This window comes from Engystomops pustulosus, chromosome 1 (assembly GCF_040894005.1).
Source record: "Engystomops pustulosus chromosome 1, aEngPut4.maternal, whole genome shotgun sequence".
Lineage (NCBI taxonomy): Eukaryota > Metazoa > Chordata > Amphibia > Anura > Leptodactylidae > Engystomops > Engystomops pustulosus.
Genome location: NC_092411.1, coordinates 151,595,878 through 151,616,827, shown reverse-complemented (window position 1 = coordinate 151,616,827; position 20,950 = coordinate 151,595,878). Strand labels below are relative to the sequence as shown.

At 44.7% G+C, this 20,950-nt stretch overlaps 1 protein-coding gene across 1 annotated transcript in view; it reads right to left on the bottom strand.

Moving 5' to 3' along the window:
• The window catches only part of FGF22 (fibroblast growth factor 22), a 38,530-nt gene extending 23,364 nt beyond the window's left edge, over nucleotides 1–15,166 (bottom strand). The window contains exon 1 of the mRNA XM_072111076.1: nucleotides 14,729–15,166. The gene's annotated coding sequence lies outside the window, so the exon portion shown is untranslated. The remainder of the gene's footprint in view (nucleotides 1–14,728) is intronic.
• Between the last annotated feature and the right edge of the window lie 5,784 nt (nucleotides 15,167–20,950).

Genomic DNA, 20,950 nt, shown 5'->3' with positions numbered 1-20,950 from the left:
TATTTAGTACCAAAAAAAGATCTAATGCTATATTTAGATGATGTAAGAGTTTTGTCAGTAAGAGAGTGCCTATGTGGTTTGGATTCAACAATCCTTTTGGCTCTGTTCCAGAGGGATTTGGTGTATCCCCTATATTTGAAACGAGACACAAGGTCCCTGCATGTGTTATCAAAATTCTCTGTTGTGGAGGAAGCTCGTTTTGCCCAAACAATATCCTAATAGTGTGTTTAGGATGGTTACTGTCCGCTCTTAAAACGGTATTGCCACTGGATGGTTTGTGATATAGCTGGGAAATAATGCATTTATTATTCTTATCACCTGTATATAAGATATCTAAAAAAAGAGAAACCTCCTGGTGTCCAAACGTGAAACTGAAAACAGATTGAACTGATTGAGCAAATTGTCAGTTTTTCACTGACCAAACCATGATCGCTCCTTGATCAAACTCTGCCGTGATCTGCAACGCAAAGTGTGGAAGGTGCCTAAGTGGTTTAACATCCACAAAGTGTACTGTCACAGCTGTTATCTGAATCTCATCTTTAACCCATTGGAGGGTTTTATTCTAAGGGTACAACATCAGAAATGGTACTCTGCTCAGCACACTTTACTTTAGGAGTAGTTTGCCAACATTGGCATAATTTAAGCACATGATCCCAAAACCAATCTCCCAGAAAAAAAACCATTGGCACATATAATAGGGCTTACACTTTTAAAGAAGTATTTGAGGAAGACAAGATTCTTAAAAATACTCTGGATAACAAAATAACACATTCTCTAATTCACTGTTATTAATAAAAATACAGCATTTCAGAGATATAAATCCAACCCGTCTCTATCAGTCCTGGTGTTTACAATTTTGGTTGTCCCCGAATCTGACCGTAAATCTTCTAACTATGGTCGGATTCTTCTCAGAAATAGCTTCTCCTCTGCACACTGCAGTTCTATCTGTTGCCTCCTGCCCATTCCCCCTGCATTACAAGACCAGCTCAGACACAAAGACTACTTGCCGGCAAGCAGCAGTGTGCAGAGACTTTATGGCAGTGCTGTGTGTTTTATTGATTAGGTGAGTTAGGAAAGCTGAAAGTGTCATTGTGTTTTACATCCATTTCATGGATCTCATCATTTCTCATCTCTGATCTGTCTCATCTCTATTTTTCTGTGTGTCAGATACTAGTAGAATGTTCAGAATGTAAAGTGTAAATAAACCTTTACTTCGATAATCTAAGCACCATGTCACGGTTCGCGGGCACACCGATGCCCTTCTCCATTGCGCTACCCCGGACCCCGCTCCGAACTCACCTCTAGTCCGAGTCAAAGGACAAAATAGATACAAATGAGATTCGCCGTGTATGTATCCATGTATGAGTCAGAGTTTGGGGACATAAAGTATCATAGTATCATAGTTTATACGGTTGAAAAAAGACACTTGCCCATCAAGTTCAACCAAGGAAGGGAAATGATTCGATGAGGAAGGGATTTAGGGGAAACAATTCTATATAACATAGCCATCAATGTTATTTAGGTGTAAAAAGACATCTAGACCCTTCTTGAAGCTCTCTGCTCTCCCTGCTGTGACCAGCGCCTGAGCCAGGCTATTCCACAGATTGACCGTTCTCATAGTAAAAAAGCCCTGTCGCCTCTGGTGATTTAACCTTGATTTCTCCAAACTGAGATAGTGCCCTCTCGTCTTTTGATTTGATTTAATCTGAAACAACTTACCACCATATTTTTTGTATGGACCATTCATAGATTTAAATAGATTAATCATGTCCCCTCGTAGTCGTCTCTTTTCCAGACTAAATAAATCTAGTTGTTTTAATCATTCCTCATAACTGAGACCCTCCATACCCCTTATCATTTTTGTGGCCCTATGTTGAACCCTCTCCAGCTCCAGGGCATCCTTTTTATGGACCGGTGCCCAGAACTGGACAGCATATTCCACGTGAGACCGAACCAATGCCTTGTACAGTGGTAATATTACATCCCCATCACGCGAGTCCATACCACTTTTGATACATGACAAGATCCTACTGGCTTTAGAGGCAGCTGATAGACATTGCATGCGGTTATTAAATTTATGATCCACTAGTACCCCAGGTCCTTCTCAACAAGGGTCTCTCCTAGATTTACTCCCCCAAGGACATATTTTGCCTTTGGATTATTAGCCCACAGGTGCATAATCTTACATTTATCCACATTAAACCTCATTTGCCAAGTGGATGACTAAACATTCAGTTTGTCCAAGTCACCCTGCAGCCTATGAATATCCTCCATAGACTATATTACGCTACACAGCTTGGTGTCATCTGCAAAAATAGACACAGTGCTATTAATTCCTACCTCTATATCATTAATTAATATATTAAATAGTAGTGGGCCAAGCACAGAACCCTGAGGTACACCACTCATAACTGGTGACCATTCCGAGTAGGAATCATTGACCACAACTCTCTGGATACGATCCTTCAGCCAGTTCTCAATCCAATTGCAAATTATTTCTGCCAAACTAATAGCCCTAAGTTTACCCATCAGGCGTCTATGAGGTACAGTGTCAAATGCCTTTGCAAAGTCCAAGAACACAATATCCACAACTGCTCCTCCATCCAGGCATCTGCTCACCTCCTCATAAAAGCAGATCAGGTTAGTTTGACAACTTCCATTCTTAGTAAACCCATGCTGGCTGTCACTTATTATACTATTTGATGTCACATACTCCAGTATAGAGTCTTTTACTAACTCTTCCAGTATTTTCCCCACAATGGAAGTTAAGCTTACAGTTAAGATACTAGTGAAAGTTGCCATAACGCAGTACCTCTGTGCTGAAATCTTTACATGAGCCTGAGATAGAGGTCTATTAGACCTGTGTTACACACAGTAGCACAGTAGTAATGCTAACACCTCTCTAAAAAAAAAAAAAAAAGTATAAAACACAATCACACAGACATACCAATTTGCCTCACTATCACCTCAGTCTCTTGTATAATCTGTGTCAATTTCTACACCTACCACTGGTTTTTAATGAGTCTTTTCATATAAGAGCTGACACGTATATCAAAGATCCTATTTGATCTATTTTACATAGTAAAGAAATAAAAGTTAATTTTTATAGGTCAAATTACCCTTTTTTGTTGCTTCATTGCAACATTTGGAAATAAAACTCCCCTCTCCACGCTTCCACCCGGCCTGGCCTGCTGATTGGCGCTGGCACTTCCGTGTTTCCTTAAAGGCCGGCTGTTCATAGGATTCCCTGCCGGATCTTTGAGCTACTTAACCATAATGAAAGCTTCCTGTGCTCCCTACATTGTTCCTTGTTCCTGTTCTGCTGAATTCCTGACTTTGACTTCTGAATCTCTGTGGCCTGCCCTGACTGTAGTCTGCCTGTGCCTGACCATGAGCCTGGACTCAGATTCTGTACCACGACCTTGGCTACCACCGCTGGCTAATTGTACCTGTGGAATGACCTGGTGGCACCCTGCCGCAGCAAGTCCATCCCGCTTTTTGGCGGGCTCTGGTGAAGACCAGGTGCCACTGAGATTCCGATCCCAGGTGTCGGCTAGTACCATCTCCCGGGTTGTTCCAGGAAGTCCACTGATCCCGAACCTTGACAGTAAGATCCGCCCATGGACCCTGCTGAGGTGCCGCTTCCGATACTGGCTGATATATCCAGGGTTGTCATCCAGCAGTCCCTGCAGATTGCTTCACATGGAGAACTGCTTGGTCAGGTCACCACTGCACTGCAACAGCTGTTTCCCTCTGAGCACCAGCATCTGGCTCCAGCGACTACTCCTGCTGCAGTTCCTGCGACCTCTACTGTTACTCCGGCATGTCTACCGGCGGCAGAACCAAGGCTCAGACTCTCTATGCCCGATAAGTATGCTGGCGATCCCAAGCTGTGCAGGGGCTATGTTACACAGTGCTCGCTGCACATAGAATTGATGCCTTCCCAGTTTGTCATTGAACACTCCAAGTTGGCATTCATTGTCAGTTTACTCTCTGGGAAAGCACTGGCCTGGGTTACCCCTCTATGGGACAGAGGCGATCCAGTCATGGCCACCCACATTGCTTTCCTGGCTGAGTTCTGGTCTGTGTTCGAGGAACCCACACGAGCCTCCTCAGCTGCTGAACTTACGAGGGGACTTGTTTGTGGGCAAATACACTATCAAGTTCCGTACCCTGGCTTACAAACTCTCCTGGAATGACGCAAAATTCTAAAAGGGACTGTCCTCTCTGGTCAAAGACACATTGGCCGCTTGTGACCTGCTGGCTACTCTGAGTGGTCTCATCACCCTGGCCACTCGGATAGACATGCGGTTCATGGAGTGCGCTGAAGAGTTGCATCACGAGCAGCCACAGGCCCGGCTTCCACATCTACCTTGTTTGGCTCCATTTTCCCAAAGGCCGCTCCAGCCTCCGGACGCACAGACAGAAGTGGGGCCGATGCAAGTCAACAGAACCCGACTCACCGCCAAGGAACGTTCCAGACGTTGGCAGGAGAACCTCTGCTTGTACTGTGCCAGTTCCAAGCACTTCATTGGGGCTTATCCTGTTCGTCCCACCATGTCCAGGAAACACCAGCACCCTCCTGGGAGAAACATCCCTAGATGTGAATGCTGTTTCTCCACGCCTGTTGGTTAACTGTGCTCCTCTGTGTCGGTACCCACACTTCTGTGCAAGTTTCAGCCCTCATGGACTCTGGGTCTGCGGGGAACTTTGTGGATGCCGATCTGGTGTGCTGGCTTTGCATTCCTCTCGATCCATCTTTTCCTATCCATATCTTCAGTCAATGGAGAAATCTTGTCCGATCCGGTCTGGTACCGCACTGAACCAGTTTCTCTTCAAGTTGGAGCTCTCCACAAAGAAAGACTGTTCTTCTATGTTTTGCCATGCTCCACCTCATCTCTTCTCCTGGGTCTTCCACGGTTGCAACTCCACGCTCCGGTCCTCAACTGGAAGACGGGGGAGATCCTACATTGGGGTCCAGAATGCTACTCACGCTAAATGGAGACACCTCTACCTGTCCTGACTTCTTTGGTATCTCCCAAGTCTCTGGAGGGTCTGCCTGCTTGCTACCGGGACTTTGTGCATGTTTTTCCAAAAAAAAGCTGAGAATTTGACACTGTATCGTCCTTATGATTGCCCTGTGGATCTCCTGCCAGGTGCCTCTCCCTTTTGTGACCTCAGACCTGAACTTTGACTTCTGCAGCTCTGCCACCTGCCCTGAATTTCTGCCTGTGCCTGACCACAAGCCTGGACTCCAATTCTATACCACGACCTTGGCTGCCACCATGGGCTAGTTGTACCTGTGGAATGACCTGGTGGCACCCTGCCGCAGCAAGACCATTCCGCTTTGCGGTGGGCTCCGGTGAAGACCAGGTGCCACTTAGAGTCCAGTCCCAGGTGCTCGTACCATCTCCTGGGGTGGTCCAGGGGGTCCACTGACCCCAAACTTTGACAAGCACATTGTCAGCACACAGCATCTCACACAGCACTAGAGGGATCATAACATGTCTGCTTAGAGAGTCCTGTATAGACAGTGATAGGACAAAAAAAAACAAAACTGAATAAAATTGTAAAGTAATTTGGTCTTTATTGTGTAAACATCACTGGGGGGTTAAAATGTGGGGAAAAACCCTTTAAGAACTTGCTTGCTTCTAGCCTTCTGAGAAAGCATATAAATACAGGTACCAATATGCCATATGCAAAAAATTAAAAAAACACCAGCTATAACTTCAAACCCAAACCCAATTGCTAAGAAGATATTTACCACATGACATATCAACTTGTTACAGCTTCCTTGTTTACATTACATTTGCAAATGCAAAGCGCAATATGGTGGAAGAATGAGGCGCACCGGAATATAAGGCGCATTAGTCCGATGCGCCTTATATATGTAATAATTCCATATATAAGGCGCGGGGTCCGGGGGCGTGTCGGAGGTCCGGGGGCGGAGCGGAGACGCGACGGGATGCGGAGAAGAGACGCGACGCGACCCGAAGACGAGACCCGACGAGACGCGGTGACGCGGGGAAGGTGAGTGGGGAAGGTGAGGGGGAGGTGGAGGAGGGCAGCGGACTATACTTACATAGGTCCCCGCTACCGGAGACAGCAGATCTCCAGCGGGAACTGCAGACCACGCGGCAGAAGTTGTTCGTGCCGTGTGGTCTGCAGTTCCCGCTGGAGATCTGCTGTCTCCGGTCTCCGGTAGCGGGGACCTATGTAAGTATGGTCCGCTGCCCAGCGCCATACATAGGGCGCACCGGACTATAAGGCGCACTTTGGATTTCCAAGGAAATCCAAGGCTTTTAAGTGCGCCTTATAGTCCGAAAAATACGGTAATATCTATCCAACTCTAATACATACGTCCATCTTACAATAAAGTAACCATCCTAATAATAATTTATTGAAATGGTTCTTCAATATAATGCAATGTAAGATTACAATAACGGCTCCATGTTTGAGAAGCTATTTTTTGTTTTGTTGACTCTGAGAAACATATCTAGTGACATCCACTGACCAGTACAAAGCATTGATGGAAACTTTTCACTGTACTTGTGAAATCTAGCAATAGGAACAAGACATTACACTACAACGAAAGTATTGCTCACAGTATCAGGTCATAGCAGTGTCTGTGTGTGTATATATATATTGTGGAGATTTGGCCCAGTAGAGACCGTGGTAGCGGGGTGCTGGGATGCAGTTCAAGACAGGGACACCAGGGTACAGTCCAAACAGGTCTCGCCTGCGTTTATTGCAGCAAAATAAAACCAGCCTTTACATTCAGGTATTTGAATAAACAAAAGAAAACCTACCCGTCAGGGTGCTAACTATACAAATAGTCCACTAGCTCACACTAAACAAAGATCACGTGGCTGCTCCAGACACACAGGTCAGAGCTGTGTCCTCTCAGCCTCCTTCCACAGAGAGACAACCCACTCAACTCTGCTGAGTCATTTTATCCAGGCTAATTAGGCTGTTCCCATCACCTGTGTCCAAGGTGCTGGACACCCAACCTCAGCACTAAGGCCTTGCATAGAAGCAAAACCTAGGGGAAACATACCGCCCATCCACAGTTAACCCCTTCAGTGTCTCACATACCCTCCCCCTCTGTTTGACCCTGTGGGGACGAACATTTTTGGCCATCAGACAGTGGGTACGGGATAGGGCATCGGCATTCCCATGCAGCTTTCCTGCTCGATGTTCCACCGTGAATTTAAAATTCTGGAGCATTAGGAACCACCTTGTGACCCTGGCGTTCCTCTCCTTGGCCTGACTCATCCAGGTTAGGGGAGAGTGATCAGTCACTAGTGTAAACTGTCGCCCTACCAGATAATACCTCGGGGATTCCAGAGCCCATTTGATCGCTAAGCACTCCCTCTCAACTATACTATAGTTCTTTTCAGGAGGTGTGAGCTTGCGGCTCAGGAATATCACAGGATGTTCCTCACCCTCCACTACTTGGGACAGGACAGCCCCCAAGCCCACGTCAGAAGCGTCAGTCTGCACAATAAAGGTCTTGGTGAAGTTAGGGGTGATCAGTATCGGTCCCTCACACAAAACCGTCTTAAGTCGCTGAAACGCCCCCTCAGCCTCTTCACTCCACTTTACCATGACCGCCCTGCTACCCTTAGTCAGGTCAGTCAGGGGTGCCGCTATTGTCGCAAAATCGGGGATAAATCGGCGATAATATCCCACTATGCCCAGAAAAGCCCTCACTTGCTTCTTGCTCAAAGGCCGTGGCCATTGCTGGATCGCCTCTACTTTATTTACTTGGGGTTTGATGACCCCTCGCCCAATACGGTAACCCAGGTAACGGGCCTCTTCCAGACCCAGTGCACACTTTTGGGGGTTCGCTGTCAGCCCTGCTGCCCTCAGGGAGTCTACCACTGCTTGTACTTTGGCTAGATGACTCTCCCAGTCGCTACTATAGACTATGATGTCATCTAAGTAGGCCGAGGCATAACTCCGGTGAGGTTTTAGCACGAGATCCATTAACCTCTGGAATGTGGCGGGAGCCCCATGTAGCCCAAAGGGGAGTACCACGTACTGAAAAAGCCCATCAGGGGTAACAAAAGCGGTCTTCTCTTTAGCCCTGTCAGTCAGGGGTACCTGCCAATACCCTTTCGTCAGGTCAAGGGTGGAGAAGAACCTAGCCTGTCCAAGTCGTTCTATCAACTCGTCAACCCTGGGCATGGGATAGGAATCAAATTTGGACACCTCGTTCAACTTCCTAAAATCATTGCAGAACCGTAGGGAACCATCAGGTTTGGGAATCAACACAATAGGACTCGACCAGTCACTTTTAGACTCCTCGATAACCCCCAGGTCTAACATCTGCCTGACTTCTTCGGATATGGCAAGCCGGCGCGCTTCAGGGACCCGGTAAGGTTTTTGGTGTACCCGGATGTGGGGTTCGGTTATGATGTCATGCTTGATGACTGAAGTACGTCCCGGTAACTTAGAGAACACCTCCATATTTCGGAGCACAAACTCCTTCGCTTCCTGAATCTGGGCCCTGGAGAGGGACTCCGAGATCCGTACTTCAGGCACCTTGGCATTGGGTACACCTACCTCCGGTGTCCCCTTCTTGGGGACAGACGCCTTCTCTACTCCCATGGCCATCAGGGACTCTCTTTCCCTCCATGGCTTTAGGAGGTTCACGTGGTATATCTGTTCGGGTTTCCTCCTCCCCGGCTGATATACCCTGTAGGTTACCTTCCCCACTCTCTCCATGACCTCACATGGCCCTTGCCATTTGGCCAAGAACTTGCTCTCCACGGTGGGCACCAGAACTAGCACTCTGTCGCCTGGGTTAAAGGTCCTGAGTCTAGCTGACCTATTGTAGACCCTAGACTGGGCCTCTTGTGCCCTTGTCATGTGCTCCTTTACAAGGGGCATTACCGCCGCTATGCGGTCCTGCATAAGGGAGACGTGTTCTATCACACTACGGTGGGGGGTTCTCTCCTGCTCCCAGGTCTCCTTGGCTACATCCAAAAGCCCACGTGGGGAACGGCCATATAACAGCTCAAAGGGTGAGAAACCCGTGGAGGACTGGGGAACTTCACGTATGGCAAACATCAAATAGGGCAACAAACAATCCCAGTCCTTCCCATCTTTGCTGACCACCCTCTTAAGCATCCCCTTCAAGGTCTTATTAAACCTCTCGACCAGGCCATCTGTCTGAGGATGATACACAGAGGTGCGGAGCTGTTTTACCTGTAGTAACTTGCACATCTCCTTCATTACCCTAGACATGAATGGGGTACCCTGGTCAGTCAAGATTTCCTTGGGGAGGCCTGTGCGTGAGAACACCTGGAACAGCTCCCTAGCAATATTTTTGGAGGAGGTGTTCCTTAATGGAATCGCCTCGGGATACCGCGTAGCGTAGTCCAGGATAACTAGGATGTATTGGTGCCCCCTGGAGGATTTGACTATGGGGCCAACCAGATCCATTGCAATCCGTTCAAAGGGCACTTCTATGATCGGTAGCGGGACCAAAGGACTCCTGAAGTGGGAGACCGGGGCAGTAAGTTGACACTCAGGGCAGGAGCTACAATACCGGTTTACCTCCTCCCACACCCCGGGCCAGAAAAATCTCTGCAGGATCCTTTCTCTGGTCTTCTCAGCACCTAAGTGCCCTCCCAGCACATGTTTGTGTGCCAACTCTAGCACCAGCCTACGGTGAGATTGGGGTACTGCAAGTTGCTCAACCTCCTCACCCCGTATCTGGTCGACCCTGTACAACAGTTCCCCAATAATCACCATTCGGGGGTATATTTTATCAGCCCCTGGTATTTGGAGTACCCCATTTATCACCTTAACATTCTCCCGTGCTTTAACCAAGGTAGGGTCCTGTAGCTGTGCAGCCCCAAAATTTTCACGGGAAATCTCAAGGTCCAGCATGTCGGCCACCTCCTCGTGGCCCTCGACCTCACCAGCTAGGACCTCTAGGGGAGAGAATTCATCACATGGGGTCACCCCTACTGCTGGTGTGGGTACATCGGCCTCAAAGGGTTCAGGGGCCAAGGCCGGACATACCTGATGTCCATTATCTGCAACAGCACCTGAGGTGGGTCTTCGTCTCCAGAGGTCCCAAAACACCGGTAAGTCTCTGCCGATAATAGCCTCATGAAAAAGGGTCCCCACCACCCCCACTTCATGGGTAACAGTACCACAAGGGGTATGTAGGTTGATGACAGCAGTGGGATAATAGCGAGTGTCCCCATGTATACACAACACTCCCACTCTCCGCCCACTGTATAGTCCAGGATCAACCAAAGTTCCCCGCACCAGGGTGACCAGACTCCCTGAGTCTAGCAAGGCTTCCACTGTGTGACCACCGATTGTGACCATGCATACTTGGGGTTCTGCATCCGTGACTGACTCAGCCGCCAGAACTGGCCGGGCAAACAGTGACACTCGCCGGGTCTGGTTGCAGTCCATTGGCTCCACTGACAGTGGACAGTTGGCAGCAATATGGCCCATTTCATGGCACCGCCAGCACTGGATGCGGCCATGACCTCTGTCACGAGCCTCACTGGGTTTCTGGGTATCCACGCCCCCCAATGAACCCCCTCCCAACCTGACATGTCTCCCCTTTTCCGCAGTAGCAGTCTTACCAGCTGGTTTGGTGACCCTGTCACTGGCACTGCTTCGTGTCGGAGAGGTAAGTAGCAGGTCCTCCGTAGCCCGATACCTCTCTACTAGGGACACCAGCTCCTCAGCTTTTGTGGGACCGGCCTGTCCAACCCACCGCTGGAGCCGAGAGGGCAGAGAACGGGTGAATTTGTCGAGGACCACTCTCTCTACCATCTGTGCGGGGGTGCAGTCCTCTGGTTGTAACCACTTCCGGACAAGATGGATCAGGTCATGCATTTGGGAGCGTGGGGGTAATTTTTCTGAGTAAGCCCACTGGTGGACCCGGCTGGAGTGAACTTGAACGGTGACCCCAAGACGAGCCAGAATCTCCGCCTTTAGCTGGGGTACTCACGGGCCTCCGTTTCACTCAGGTCGTAGTAAGCCTTCTGCGACTCGCCGGTCAGGAACGGTGCCAGGACATCTGCCCACTGCTCAGCCGGTAACTCCTCTCGCTCAGCTACTCGCTCGAACACTGTGAGATACGCCTCCACGTCGTCGGTCGCCGCCATTTTTTGTAAAGCCTTTTGTACTGCAGCCCGTGCGGAACACTGGACAACCGGGTACCCTTGTAGACCAGTATGGGACCCCTCAGTAGTCGACGCTTGCGGTACTGCCATAATGCCAGCAAACTTCTCCATCATCAGCTGGAACATGGCTCGGGACTCCTCCTGCTGTTGCTGGAGCATGGCTTGCTGCTGTCGGGACCTCTCCTCCTGCTGCTGGAACATGGCTTGCTGCTGTCGGGACCTCTCCTCCTGCTGCTGGAGCATGGCTTGCTGCAGCTGTCGATTAGCCTGGGACTCTTCCTGCTGCTGCAGCCGAGTAGCTCTGGCCTCCTCCTGCTGCTGCTGCCGATTAGCTCTGGCCTCCTCTTGCAGGTATTTAATAAAGTCCTCCATCTTGGCTTTATCCTGCACTTTGCCTGCTGCTTTCACCCAGGCCATGCAATGTTGCAGGATGTAGCAAGCCTTTCAGGTGTGCGTCTTTTTGAACTGCCCGCAATCCGAAGCACCATATGTGGAGATTTGGCCCAGTAGAGACCGTGGTAGCGGGGTGCTGGGATGCAGTTCAAGACAGGGACACCAGGGTACAGTCCAAACAGGTCTCGCCTGCGTTTATTGCAGCAAAATAAAACCAGCCTTTACATTCAGGTATTTGAATAAACAAAAGAAAACCTACCCGTCAGGGTGCTAACTATACAAATAGTCCACTAGCTCACACTAAACAAAGATCACGTGGCTGCTCCAGACACACAGGTCAGAGCTGTGTCCTCTCAGCCTCCTTCCACAGAGAGACAACCCACTCAACTCTGCTGAGTCATTTTATCCAGGCTAATTAGGCTGTTCCCATCACCTGTGTCCAAGGTGCTGGACACCCAACCTCAGCACTAAGGCCTTGCATAGAAGCAAAACCTAGGGGAAACATACCGCCCATCCACAGTTAACCCCTTCAGTGTCTCACAATATATATATATATATATATATATATATATATATATATATATATTAAATTTTTCACTCTTTGGGTCAATGCAGCCAATTTGTAAGATCAAAAAAGTTCCTTTTTTTTCTCATTAATGTACACTCTGCACCCCAACTTGACAAAACAGAAATGTAGATATTTTTATTAAACAAGAAAAACTGAAATATCACAATATTAGTATTAGTATAGTATTAAGGACAAAGACAGTTTATAGCTTAAGGCTCAGCCCCATTTTTTGGATTCTGCTTTTACGTTATTGGGGCCATGTGATGGCATTTTTTTTGCAGGATGAGATGCTTTTTCCGGTGTTACCATTCTGGGTTGGTATCCCCTATGGTTGAAAATTTAGGAACTTTTTTTGAGGGAAGGAGTAGAAAAGCATCAATTCTGTACTGGATTTTTTTACTTTTTTGGGGGGTGTTCACCGTATAGCCCAATAATCATTTTATCTTTATTCTATTATTTGATACGATTACGGGGATACCATGCTTGAATATTTTTTCTTACGTTTTACTAAATTTGCCAAATAAAACAAAAAAAAAACTATCATTTTTGCATTGCCTTCTTCCAAGTGGCATAAAATTTCAAATTTTTTGGCTATGGAGTTGTTTGATGGCTTGTTTTTTGTGGGACATGTTGTACTTTGCATCAGTATCATTATGAAGTACATATGTTTGTTTGATCACTTTGTATTGCATTTTTTGTGGGCTTCAATAGGTAAAAATCATAATTTTTGGCAGGTTTTTAACGGCATTCATTGTGCGGGTTCAATAATTAACTTTTATTCTACAGGTTGTTACGGACACTGTGATATTATATATATGGGGTTTGTGTTATGATTTAGACTATATGTTATGGTGCTAATGGGCATTTTTATTGCATAGGCTGACACTGTGCCTTTAAGATGACGTCATCGACTCCATCTTTCAGCCCCTGCCAGCAGGCAGCTCTGGGGTCCTGATCAGACCACATGGCTGTCATAGCAATGATCGGCACCCCCCAAAAACGAGTTAAAACCCCCGACCGCCGGTGTTACACTGGGGTGTCGGCTATTAGTTATAGCCGGCACCCCATGTATCCCGATATTGGTTCGGCTCAGATCTTGAGCTGAATCAGCATCAGCTTAGCGTCCGCTACATCGGATGCTGAGTGCTTAGTCACCACACTCAGTGTCCGATATATTGGAGGCTGAGCCCCAAGAGGTTAAGACCCTTTGTTGTGACAACAATTTAACTCACATGCTGTCCATTTCCTTCTGATCCTCTTTGAAATGGTTCTACTCCTTTATTGGAGCCCAGCTGTGGTTAATTAAACTGATTGGACTTGATTAGAAAAGGCACACACCCATCTATCTACCATTATATAATTTCAGATAACTGCAGCTCTGTCTGTAATTGAAGTATCCATTATCATTCTTAGGATGCATCCACACGTTCAGTTTTTCAGATGTAGTTTTTGATGTGCAAAGTGGAGTGGAGAGAAAAAAAGGAGGAGCAGCTTTTCCTAATGATATGTCAGAGACACCCGGCAACCCTAGGAAGACACCTGGAGACCCTAGCATCGAGCTGAAGGACGCATGGAGGAGCAGAGCCGGCGCTGCCGCCGGCATCAAAGACTCTGTGGTCGCGTGACCAGGTTAACCAGAGCTGCTGGGTCAGACCCAGTACTGCTCTGATTAACATCAGCAGTAACAGGTGGTCATTTCCCCCTGTAACTGAGGCTCTTATAGATGCCCCAGTTACAGGGGAAAACTTGTAAAAGAAAAAAATATGTAAAAGAAACAAAACTGTGAAATTGTCACCCAGGGGGTCTTTCATGACATCATGGGGGATATATATATATAATAATAACTCACATACACAAAAAATAGAAATAAATATTCATAAAAAATACATGCTCATTTCCCCATATATAAAAAAAAACCTGCTATACTACAAAAACATTGCCATATCAACACTAAATAGGGAATTCATTAATAATGTTCATTTTGAGTTAATATGAAAATAAAAAAAAATATTTACTTTGAATTATTTTTAAGCCTTTTTTTTCCCACTTTTAACCCCTCATAAAACTAAAAAAAAAATGTTTCAAAATGTGCATAATCTCCAGTGTTTCAACAACTCCAACAGGTATCGGTATCATAAAAGGTTTGCATTTGACATTTGGAGGCTTTTCAGTTTAAGTATATCTTATAGATAAAGTGTAGTTTCAAATTTATAAACTTTAGAAAAGTATAAAAATATAATGGAAAAAAAAACAAGGGGTTACCTCTACAGTGTAGTGCATCAACATACAGCCATCCAAAACACTATGAGTAAGATACTGTAACCTATTTGATCAAAGAAAACCTTGCCCATAAGCCTTAGATACCACCTGGCTTGCTAGTAAGATATAATAGCACAGTTTTTATTTCTTGTAGTGGCCATGAAATATAAGAAGAGATGCTCTGTTATAAGTTATAATGGCCAACAAAGAAAGTTCTTTTTTCAAATGTGTTATTAAAACTGCTTCCAGTATTCCAAGAAAATGGAATTTGAAATAAAAGAGATTAAAACAACAAAATTGCATAGTGTACAGCTGGTTTATATACAGCATAAGTCTTCACTTGTACCTTATGTCCTCCTAGCTTGATCGTTGATGACAAGTAATCCAAGTTCTTTTTCAAGTCTTTCCATTATACAGCTGGTATCTTCATACATGGAGTAATGTTTTGGCTGAGCCCATTATATGTCAAATAATACTTTGAAACCATATAAAAAGTAAATACTCCCCTTATGTTGTTTGATCTCAGCAGACTGTTGTATTTCATAAACTAAATAGCCAAGTGAAATAACCTTGTACTGCACATATAAAAGACTGAGAGATGTGGTATGATGCATCATTTATCCTGACATGCAACATTCCTGCTTGGAATATCACCTAACCTCAAGTCATAGTTATTCCATGAGCTGTCCAGTTTCCTGAAGATCAGAGCTTTGCCATAGCTGGAACAGCATACATGCAGAAGATGACACTTACATAAACCCATTTACAACAGCTGTTAATGTGTGGGTGTGATCATATAATTGCTTTGATTAAGACTTGCCATGCATATGAATGTGCTATTTACCCATAGTGCCCTGTTTCCACACATTAAAGCATCATTAACATGTTTGTTATTGGTCAATAAACAAAACAGAACAACATTCCAAATCCCTTTGCGGTTCTAGAATGTGACGTCATACTTTTCAGCAGAGAATACAATAATGTTATCGTCTTAAACCTTCAGAAACATTTAATTCTATAACAGTTGTTTTATCTTAGAACAATACGGGAATAACCAGTCTCAGAAAAAATATCCCATGGTTTTCCCAGCTACCATTAGTGATAAATGTACAGTTTCTGTATTTTATGTAACAGTTTGGAAATAGAATATCCCTATACCAGTGATGGCAAACCTTTTAGAGACTGAGTGCCCAAACTACAACAAAGACCCGCTTATTTATCGCAAAGTGCCAACACAGAAATGTAATTTGTGATTTATACTCCCTTCTCTGTCACAGTTTTCATTGATACCAGCACCTGAGGACACCAATAAAGCAGAAAATAGTCCCAGGTAGAGCTGTCACTTTAAAATAGCTCTGTGCACAGCAAGTCCTGGGCTGTCTGGGACTGCAGGAAGATACCTGGAGTCATCTCTGGTGATGGCCTGAGTGCCCACAGAAAGGGCTCTGAGTGCCACCTCTGGCACCAGTGCCATAGGTTAGCCATCACTGCCCTATACCCTAGCAGTACTTATAATATAGAGACTGATACCTGTTTACGTGTGAGTTGTTGAAACACTGAAGATTACGTACATGATAATGAGAATTTTATGTTGTCCTGAACTAAAAATATTAGAATAAAATTCAAAAGAAAGATAGAGAGGGCTAAATTTCGTGAAGGTGTAAGTACTCATAATGCTCCTCTGGCGCTTCAGTTTTATGATAATCAATGTAAATTTTACAATTTTAGGTGACCACAGACATATTTTGTGTACAAATGGTGAAGACTTTGCATTATATAATTAAAGGGTTAGCTCAACTACCAATCTATAACAAACAGTGGGATGTGGTCCCACTATGTCATCGACCTAATTTGACCTAATGTTATCCTCAAGGACGTATTCCAAAGTGACCCTGTCAATATTTACCCTTTTACCAAAATCTGGACTTTCCTGTGACAGAATCACAAGACTATTATCAATTACTTGTGGCACCCAGCACTTTCAGGGACCATTTGCCTTTTATCACCAGGGGTATGCCATTATTAGACTTGGGACACTTTAGATGTGGCACTTTAAAACTCAGAACCTGGCACACATATCAATCTGGAAGGTTAAGGGTGATGTCACACATGGCGTTTTTGATCCGTTTTTAAACATCCGTTTTCAGTCCGTTTTTGGCTGTTTACCATGCGTTTGGCTGCTTACAATCTGTTTATCTATTAAGATAAATGGGAAAAACTGACTAAAAACAGGACCAAAAACGCCATGTGTGGCATCACCCAAAGGGACTGGAGGTGAAAAATCTACAGCTTTAAAATGTCTGTCTCTGAAGAACCTGGTCATATATCCTCAGCCAATGCTTCAATCGAACAATCCTGCAATAAGTCCTTGATAACAATCTCCTGGCAAAGACAAGTGGAGCAACAAAACTCAGGATTAGCTGGACACCATAGTTAGTATTAAAAAAAACAGGTAGTGATTGCCTATTCTTGGCAACTTCAATCAAAAAGATTTGATTACCTATCCTGGGCACATTGGCCCAGATTTATCAAAAGTGAAGCAAAAACGTATGCTTCACAAATGGACAGGTTGCACCAGTCAATACTCTTCAATTATCTGGCACACCCTGCACTGCTTGGAGAGTGTGCACCATCTATTTTTAGGTGCATCTTTAACATACAATGTACAACACAAGTCCCTTTAAGTGCACATGTTTTCTGTCTTTTTGGTGCAACTATAACACAAAACTGGTGCAGACACTTCTTAAAAGGGTTGTCCACCTTGAGCAAATAATTGATATTGTTTGTGTAATGAAAATTTATACATCTTTACAATATACTACTTTCTCTATTAATTCTTGAGTTTCTGCATGTTGTCTTCTTGCTGTCATGCACCAGGAAGCTTCATTGTTTATTTCCTGTAGATAATTACCCGTCCATGGTCATGTGATGTCACACATATGCACGGCTTGTTACACAATGTAATCAAAGCAGTGTTTATCTACAGGAAGTAATCATGGAGGCTTCCTATAGAAAGATAGCAAGTAGAAATCTAGAAAACCATGAGGAATCGATACAGAAAGTTTGTTGGAAAATCTAATCACTTTTCATTACACAAACAGTATAAATTACTTAATTAACACCTTGCCGACCGAGGACAAACTATATCGTCCTCGCGCGGCAAGGGGTGTATGGAGAGAGCTCACGAGCTGAGCTCTCTCCATACACAGCGGGTAATGGCTGTATAAAATAGCTAACACCCGTCTGTCACTGCCGCGGTCGGTGCTGGCACCGATCGCGGCAGTTAACCTGTTAAGTGCTGCGGTCGAACCCGACCGCGGCACCTAACTTACCTTTACATGGGCTCCGCCATCTTGGATGCCTGATTGCCGCCCCCTGGAACGTCCTCGGAGGGCGGCGATCGGTTGCTATGGCAGCCTAGAGTCTCATTGAGACTCGTAGGCTTGCCAGGTGCAATTATTTTTAATAGCCACCAGAGGGCAGGCTATTAAAAATCATTGTAAAATAGCTATATACTGCAATACAGTAGTATTGCAGTATATAGTATTAGCAATCGGACCCTGCAGGGTTAAATTACCCTGGAGGATCTAAAATAATGGTAAAAAAAATTAAATTAGTAATAGTAAAAAAAGTAAAAGTTTAAATCTCCCCCCTTTCCCTAGAACTGATATAAATATAAATAAACAGTAAAAATCATAAAACACATTAGGTATCATCGCGTCCCAAAATGTCCGTTCTATCAAAATATATTACCGATTTTTACCAGCGTTTAACCCCGTAACGGAAATTGGTGCCCAAAGTAAAAAATGCCACTCTTTTTGCCATTTTGAAAAATATAAAAAATTCTATTAAAAGCCCATACAGTCCTAAAAATGAAAGCATTAAAAACGTCATCAAAAGGTGCAAAAAAATTACACCACCCACAGCTCCGTGCACTGAAGTATGAAAAAGTTATTAGTGCCAGAACATGAAAAAATGAAGAATTTTTTTTTGTACAGAAGGTTTTAATTTTTTTAAATGTATGAAAACATTATAAAACCTGTACAAATTTGGTACCCTCGTGATCATACAGAGCTAAAGAATAAAATAGACATGTGATTTGGGGTGCTGTAAAGCTGTAAAATCCAAGCCCACAAGAAAACGTCGCAAATGCGTTTTTCATCATTTTCACTGCATTCTGAATTTTTTTCCCGCTTCCCAGTACACGGCATGGAATAATAAATACCATCACTATGAAGTTCAATTTGTTACGCAGAAAACAAGCCCAAACAGAGCTCTTTACATGGAAGAATAAAAAAGTTAAAAATGAAAATGCAAAACCGAAAAAGGGCCACATCCCTAAGGGGTTAAAAGTTCTGCTCTTGAAATGTAAAATAAAGCCTGGCGTAGAATAAACGTGGCTTCCGACTCTTGATTTATGGCGCTGCGAATATGCAGCGGTGGGGCTATCATACGGTGCCACACGAGCGTATGATAAATATGCCCTATACAGTATATGAACATCAGATAAACACACGCACATATACAGCATATATACATTACATATATATTATATACATATTACTCTGGCAATGGATCGCCACTCCCCGATCCAAGCATGGACGCTGCCATCTTTTTGAAGATGACAGAAACTTTGCCGGTGGTGCTTGACAGTATAACACGCATACACGCATTTATCCTCACATCTGACAGTATCGGTATCATATATATATACACTCACCGGCCACTTTATTAGGTACACCATACTAGTAACGGGTTGGACCCCCTTTTGCCTTCAGAACTGCCTCAATTCTTCGTGGCATAGATTCAACAAGGTGCTGGAAGCATTCCTGTTAAATATTATTGATGAACAATATTCTAATTTGGGTGTGAAAATGTACTCAAGAGTTGATCAAGCACAACATGGTCAATGAGATACAAATGTGAGGATTAAAATACAAATGGAGAGTAACTGTACTAATCATGAGTGAAAGATCAGGACCATGTATGGGCAGCATTGGTATTATATTGTTGTATGTACATTCTTGACATATACCTAAAAAAAACCTATGGAAGGAAGCAACCTTCCCCCAACCACATCCATATGGCTTTACTATATAATGGTCTCTGTGTTAGCTGGTCATAAAGGAATGTTACCATATAAGGTTATGGACAAGGCCAATGGAGGAGTTTGGCTCATAATGTAACTCTATAGGACTGTAGTCTTTATAAGTGACTCTGTCCAAGGGGGATGGAAACATTGAGCATATCACACACACCAAGCTCGCTCTCACACGCTGACATATGGAGGAGATTTAAGGACACAAGATGGAGATGAAGAATGAAGGAAGAAAAGACCAACACAAGTTGAAGAAACCTTCACCTGAACATAATTTCATGGACTGACTGACTGTAACACATGACTAATAATCTGCACAAGTATTCTGCAACCTGGACGACGACAATAAACGTAACTTTTTATAATAATTACTCTTAGTCCTTCTATTTTTGGAAGAACATACTAAAGTACGCGGGAAAGATTTTATATTCAAAACGATAATTTATTACAATTCCTCAGAGATTTTGGTCCATATTGACATGATGGCATCACACAGTTGCTGCAGATTTGTCGGCTGCACATCCATGATGCGAATCTCCCGTTCCACCACATCCCAAAGATGCTCTATTGGATTGAGATCTGGTGACTGTGGAGGCCATTTGAGTACAGTGAACTCATTGTCATGTTCAAGAAACCAGTCTGAGATGATTCCAGCTTTATGACATGGCGCATTATCCTGCTGAAAGTAGCCATCAGATGTTGGGTACATTGTGGTCATAAAGGGATGGACATGGTCAGCAACAATACTCAGGTAGGCTGTGGCGTTGCAACGATGCTCAATTGGTACCGAGGGGCCCAAAGAGTGCCAAGAAAATATTCCCCACACCATGACACCACCACCACCAGCCTGAACCGTTGATACAAGGCAGGATGGATCCATGCTTTCATGTTGTTGACGCCAAATTCTGACCCTACCATCCGAATGTCGCAGCAGAAATCGAGACTCATCAGACCAGGCAACGTTTTTCCAATCTTCTACTGTCCAATTTCGATGAGCTTGTGCAAATTGTAGCCTCAGTTTCCTGTTCTTAGCTGAAAGGAGTGGCACCCGGTGTGGTCTTCTGCTGCTGTACCCCATCTGCCTCAAAGTTCGACGTACTGAGCGTTCAGAGATGCTCTTCTGCCTACCTTGGTTGTAACGGGTGGCGATTTGAGTCACTGTTGCCTTTCTATCAGCTCGAACCAGTCTGCCCGTTCTCCTCTGACCTCTGGCATCAACAAGGCATTTCTGCCCACAGAACTTCCGCTCACTGGATGTTTTTTCTTTTTCGGACCATTCTCTGTAAACCCTAGAGATGGTTGTGAGTGAAAATCCCAGTAGATCAACAGTTTCTGAAATACTCAGACCAGCCCTTCTGGCACCAACAACCATGCCACGTTCAAAGGCACTCAAATAACCTTTCTTCCCCATACTGATGCTCGGTTTGAACTGCAGGAGATTGTCTTGACCATGTCTACATGCCTAAATGC